Raw genomic sequence first — 6,295 nt, forward strand, 5'->3', positions numbered from 1 at the left:
GTCGCTGTCCGGAACCAATGGCCCCGAAGTGACAAGAATCGGGACAACCGGAGGGGATGGTAGTGATGTGGGGATCACATGTGTTCACGGAGTGTTAATGCTTTGCTCCGGTACTCTATTAAAAGGAGTACCTTAATATCCAAGTAGTTTCCTTGAGGCCCGGCTGCCACCGGCTGGTAGGACAAAAGATGTTGTGCAAGTTTCTCATTGCGAGCACGTACGACTATAATTGGAACACATGCCTATTGATTGATTAGTACTTGGACACCGCTTTATTATTATCTGCAAATGCCCTGCTATGATTGTTACATGAGTTTCTCTCATCCATGCAACGCCCGTCATTCGTCCCCGTGCCTACGTATTTTAATCCTCGCTGTTTACTAAAATTACTACTGCTCGTTTCCGTTACTCCGTCGTCGTTATTTCACTACCGCTATCGCTATAAAACTCGTTACTACCGATAAACTCTTGCGAGCAAGTCTGTTTCCATGTGCAGCTGAATTGACAACTCCGCTGTTAAGGCTTTCAAGTATTCTTTGTCTCCCCTTGTGTCGAATCAATAAATTGGGTTTTACTTCCCTCGAAGACTGTTGCGATCCCCTATACTTGTGGGTCATCACTTTTTTGTATTAAGATGAAACCAAACAACCTCTCTGCAAATCAATACCAAATGCTCTATGGCCACAAATCACATTTTCAAAATTTGGAGCTTCCTTACAAATTTCCTTAGACATGAAAAAGCCATTTGTATTCTCTTTTTTTGACTAAATATTATTTGAAGGTTTTACAAAACTTTTTCAAAAAAAAAAAAAAACTTTTCTCAAAGAAAGATAGGAGATGGGACTGATATGCTTTATCGTTCGTTTTCCATTCTTTTCTTTTGTATATCTTCAAAATCTAGTTTATGTAAACTCCTTTTTAGGTTGGGAACACTCTCAGAAAGTGTTAAACTAATCAAATAAACTTCAAATCTTAACGACTTATCCCCTTTTATCAACCTCACCACTCTAATCTATCTTCACAATGCGTTTGCTTTAATAATTTGGATTTATCTAACTTGATCATCATGCATGTCACCCTTTGTCCGTCTCTCTATCTATATAGCCTATATCTATACGTCATAAAATCACCCTATTATTTGTCCAACACCAGAACCCCTCCTTGGTCGACTTGTTTGTCTCAACGCTAAACCTTTGTCCTCTTTTGTTGGGCGAAAAATAAAGAGCCGGCCATGTCCATCAAGGACATTTGATATGTCATCTCTCAATCTCTATCCCCTGTTATATATCTCAACCGAAGGATTCCCGAGCCCCGAGACTACCCAACCCGGAAGCCATACCAGCTAGCTCCAGCCTCCCTCTCTCTCTTTGCATGTGAACACCGATGGCATGCTCCATGTTTAAGTTGAACATCTCTGCCCGAGCCACCTAGCCGGTACCCTCCCCGCACCGTCCCCGATCGAAACAAACCATGCATTTGTCCGTGTCGTCTTCCTCCTGGCCGGAAACGCCCGCGTTCTGGGAGCCGACGTCGTGTCGAACACGTGGTGGGCGCGAGATAGACGTCCTCCTTCCGAGCCGACTGGACCTCCCCCGACCTATCCTCTCGCCCCTGACCTGGCCTCACATACACCTACCAGGAGGCGCGCGCCCTCCTCTTCTTGCTGCCGTTTCCCTCTCGTCCCAACCCCAACATGACCCGCAGGGGCGGGCCCACTTCAAGTCAAGGGTATTCAGTTGAATACCCAAATAATTTGAAAAATATGATGATATATATATATATATATATATATATATATATATATATATATATATATATATATATATATGGTCTGCTATTCTCGAACCAGTTCGAGAATAACTATTCTCGAACCCTTTCTGAACTTCCCACTTATTTGCACGTGAACTTCTTGACGGAACACTATAATTTCATGTTTTGGCGGACAATGTTTTGGGGCTGATTTTCGAAGTGTTTATCGGAATGATGCATATGATATACCGTTGGAAAGCCATGTAAATTTCGCAACTTTTTCCTTCAGAAACTTTTCCCAAATTCTTAACCGTATAAAAATAATTTCAAATATACTAAACTCTATTTTGCGGAATTCATAGTTTTCGTACAGTTTTTTGGCTGTTATTTTCAAATGGTTTGTCGGATTGATGCATGCAATATAGCGTTTAAAAGGTATGAAAAATGCGCATGTTTTTCGTTCACATTGTTTTCCCAAATTTTTCACAGTTTAAGAGCAGTTTTAGAAATACTCAAATCTGTTTTCGCAAACTACTCCAATGTCGTAATGTTTTTGGGCCCTGTTTTCAAACTGTATGTTGGATTGATGTGTATGATATACCGTTAGAAACGTGTGGAAAATGCGCAAATATTTCGTGCTGAACACTTTCCCAAATTATTAACGGTTTCGAAGTAATTTTATATATACTAAAAAAGTGATGGTCGCCGGCACACAAACAGTTTGAAATTGACGCGCCTTCAGAACTCGAGTGAGGCGGGCCGACATGTTAGGGTGAAACTAGGCTTGTATTTATGTCAAATACACAAGGATAGGATCGATTTCATCAATCAAAACACGTATGGATGAGTTTAGTAAGTAGGATTTCCGCCTGTGAAAAAATAGGGTATGTGAACTGCCTTCTACATGCATGTGAACTTCAGATTAAATATTAGTGAACTTCCGGTCGCGAATTATAATATAAGAATCTATGTTTTTTGGAAATCGTGTTTTTGCATAGTATTTCGAAGTGGACTTTTGAGATTGTAAACATTGAACGAACTTCTGAAGCTGGGCGACCATAGGGTATATTCAAATATACAAAATTCTATTCTTTTCTCATAATCCGCAGTTTTAAGAGTGCACTTTAATGTTGCATGCAGTGAACTTGTAATGGTCATAAGGTGAACTTCTGTTTTATGTTTATACAAAGTTGAACGGTGAACTTTTGTTTTATGTTTATATACAAATTTGAACTTCAGGACGATGAAACATCAACTATTTTCCGAGATTTGGACTTGGAGGATTGAAAATAGTGAACTTCTTTTTACCCCGTGGGTGAATTAAATTCTTTTGCCAAATAAGTGTATTATCTACAATAGACCATTTGAACTTTTTTAACAAATAACGTGAACTCTCCTTATAATAAAACTGAACTTCAACCAAAAATTAATTTTCACATGAAAGTAAATAAACCAATGCACTATAGACCAAACGGCTGAGTTGTCTAAAATAAAGAAGCGTGCTAGAAAAAATTATGTTACAGTCGTGTACTGCAGGAAATCGAATTTCTTAACACAAAAGAGTAGTCTCCCTGCTATAGAATTGGAACTTCCCGTCAATAAACTGAATTTCAAACCTGCATCGTGACATTCAGAAGAAAATGAACTTTCGGCGCACATAAAAGTGAGCTTCCAGAGAAAAGTTTCAACAAACTTCTTGACAAAAGTGGACTTCATATGTATACGTGAACCTCCTAATTGCTGCAGTACTAATGTGAACTTTGAACTCTTAGTGAACTTCACGTTAGATGGGGAAATTTTACATTCCCCGAACATAGAAAATCTCTACAATGTCCAAGTTTTAAAATCAGCAAATCCAAAGTACATGTTTCATTCCCTGAACATTACAGGGAATACATTTTTTCCCGGGTTTCGATGGAAAAAATACAAAAAAGGAACAAGCACAGTATGGTTCAATGACTTCAGCTAAAGAAACTAAAATTTCAACAAACCATCAGTCTCTGAACTTCACATAAGATGGGCTATCTGAACTTCAATGCTATCTTAACTGAACTTCACATCACGTTTTCTCTCTGAACCTCTCAGCTCTCTGTTGGACATGGGAAAGGGGTGTCACAAGTTCACAGAAAAAGAGTTTCAGCTTTCACGAGCAGTTGTTCAACATGTAACACCAAAAAACGTTTGCCCCTGCTACTGAGATGGTGAGCATTTGCAACATATTTGAAAACGCAGCTACGTCGGTGGCAGGCAAGTACTTGTGTCTCCAAGGCTGCGGCACATGCCTCCGTCAACAGGCAATGGCTGGAGCTCACGCCTTATAGAAGGCGCACGTCCTGAAGGTGGTTCATAGGGTGTACGGTCCTGTCTGGGGCACAGTAGCTAAGAGCATCTCAAGGGCGTCAGCAGCAGAGCGAAGCAGCGCACAACTACTCGCTAGAACCTGAGAAAAAGAAAAAGATCGGATAAACGCACCATGTTTGGATTAAGAAAAATCACTTGAGCAACTTAGTTAAGTACGATGTAAAAGAAGAATTCTTAAACTACCAAAGCGCTAGAATAATTGAGGGGGAAAATAGCAATTGTGTAACTTCATCTTGCGGAAATTCCACCAGCAAGATTGTTTTAGCTCATGTTGCTTATTAGAATTTTGTTCCAAATGGTTGTCAGCTGAACTTCCACATAAAACAAGGTTGAGAATAAGAAATGATGAACTCTTCGATAGAAAAAGGGAAGAACTGAACTTCCTGCACTAACGGAGTGAACTTCTGTTTTATTATACAATAACCTACAGAAATATGATAACTGCAGTGCCTGCAATGACAAACATGTACTCCTAAATGATAATACCTTGCCTCTATCTAGGCTCTAGTCTTTATTAATTATAGAACTAGCACTCCTAGATGCACCTCGTGCAGTTCATAGTCCACACAAACAGCAGTGTTACATACTCACCAAATTTAAATGAACTTCTACGTATAAAGCTGAATTCCTAGCGTGTTTTAAGTGAACTCCTGACCATGGGCGGAGCCAGCCAGCTGCCGAAGCCCGGGCAAAGCTAGTAGGAGCGACGGAGGCCAGCGTTTTGCCAGTGTAAAAGAAATGAAAACTGCCAAAATCAAGCGAATCAACTGCCAAAAATAAATGAGGGTCTGCCAGTATTTTTACTCTATTTTTTTTACAGGAATGTGAACTCTTCCTGGGACTAATCAAACTGCTAAAAAATCACAAGTGAACTCACTTCTCTCCATGTCTATTAAATAGAAGTTCACTGGTGATCAAACCATTTTTCAATCAAAACTGAATTTACTATATAGAATGAAATCCCCGTGAATACCAAACAAACTACCAAACAAATGCTATAGGAAATTAGCTAATGCATCATCCGTTTCCTGATATTTCAAACTTTCTTTTTTGTCAGGAATCATGACATGTCAACTGCCACTCTACTTGAAAAAAAAACCATCCAAAATCAGCGTTTACTGTCTTTTAAAAATTGTAGGTTGCAACATAAAAAGACTTCACACTTCATATATTTCAAATGGTGAATAAATCTAAAAGAAATTCGGTCATATATATTGTCTAGCATAATAATAGTTTGTAAGAGCGAGCTACTTTGCACATATTATCACCGCTTCCAGAATAAATGAGATTTCCACTTTCATCAGCAAATGCTAGTGTTGACCTTGGACTGAAATATAAAATAATTCAGAGCGGAAGCAAGCAAGGATTCTATTATACTGAATTCTTTTTACAATTTCTGAAACAAACTTCAGTTTTTATGCCTAGCGAACTTCATTTTATTTGCAGAGTGAACTTCACTTTTAGTTTGTTTCATAATTGAATAAAATGAACTTTCTCAATCTAATAATTGCTGCACATTGTTTGGTTTCTATAGCTGCACCTTGCATTGTTTTTTTGTACAGAACATCCTATATCAATGAAGTGAACGTCCTTACAAAATATAAGTTTCTCAAGTAGAAGTGAACCTTGCAACCCAACAAAATGAATTTAGTTTTAGCACCTACAGCAAGAACACGTACCGCTGGAAAGGCCTCGCGCTGCTACAGCAACGCCTACTGCATTCTCAGCTCAACAACACCAAGATCTAGACGAGTATGCACCGCCACACTACTCCTGTCAAATAATTGATCTGCAACAGAACCAAACTGTGTAAGGTTAACTCCCAGGATGCTCACAGTGGACTTCCTAGCTCAGCACGGTGGTTACTGCAGGGAGGTGCTAGCCAAATACTGCAAGTGTGATGTTTAAAATTTTTGTTAGTGAATGACCAGATGTTCATCAAGTGAACTTCAGATGTTCATCATCTAAACTTCACTATGTATCGATGTTTCCACAATATATGTCTAACACCGTGTGATTCTGATATTTGAACAGTATTCTGCCCGTTTATACGCACCTGCACTTCCAGGAAGGGGGTAGGACTCGGGCATACGCAGGGGCGGCGCGCGAGCTCTGAGCATGGTGGACTCCCGATGGGGGCGCTGTGAACTTCCCGGATGAAATCACCTGAGGTAAAACACACTGC

General features: G+C 39.6%; 1 long non-coding RNA gene across 1 annotated transcript; it reads right to left on the reverse strand.

Annotated features, from left to right (window-relative positions):
- Positions 1 to 3,868: 3,868 nt before the first annotated feature.
- On the reverse strand, positions 3,869 to 4,739 carry LOC124679001. The gene is made up of 2 exons (XR_006994744.1): positions 4,702 to 4,739; positions 3,869 to 4,189 (listed from the first exon to the last, which is right to left on the reverse strand). It is a non-coding gene; the product is annotated as an uncharacterized LOC124679001 (long non-coding RNA).
- Positions 4,740 to 6,295: the final 1,556 nt, after the last annotated feature.

The sequence above is a fragment of the Lolium rigidum genome, chromosome 7, assembly GCF_022539505.1.
Source record: "Lolium rigidum isolate FL_2022 chromosome 7, APGP_CSIRO_Lrig_0.1, whole genome shotgun sequence".
In the NCBI taxonomy this organism is placed as follows: domain Eukaryota; kingdom Viridiplantae; phylum Streptophyta; class Magnoliopsida; order Poales; family Poaceae; genus Lolium; species Lolium rigidum.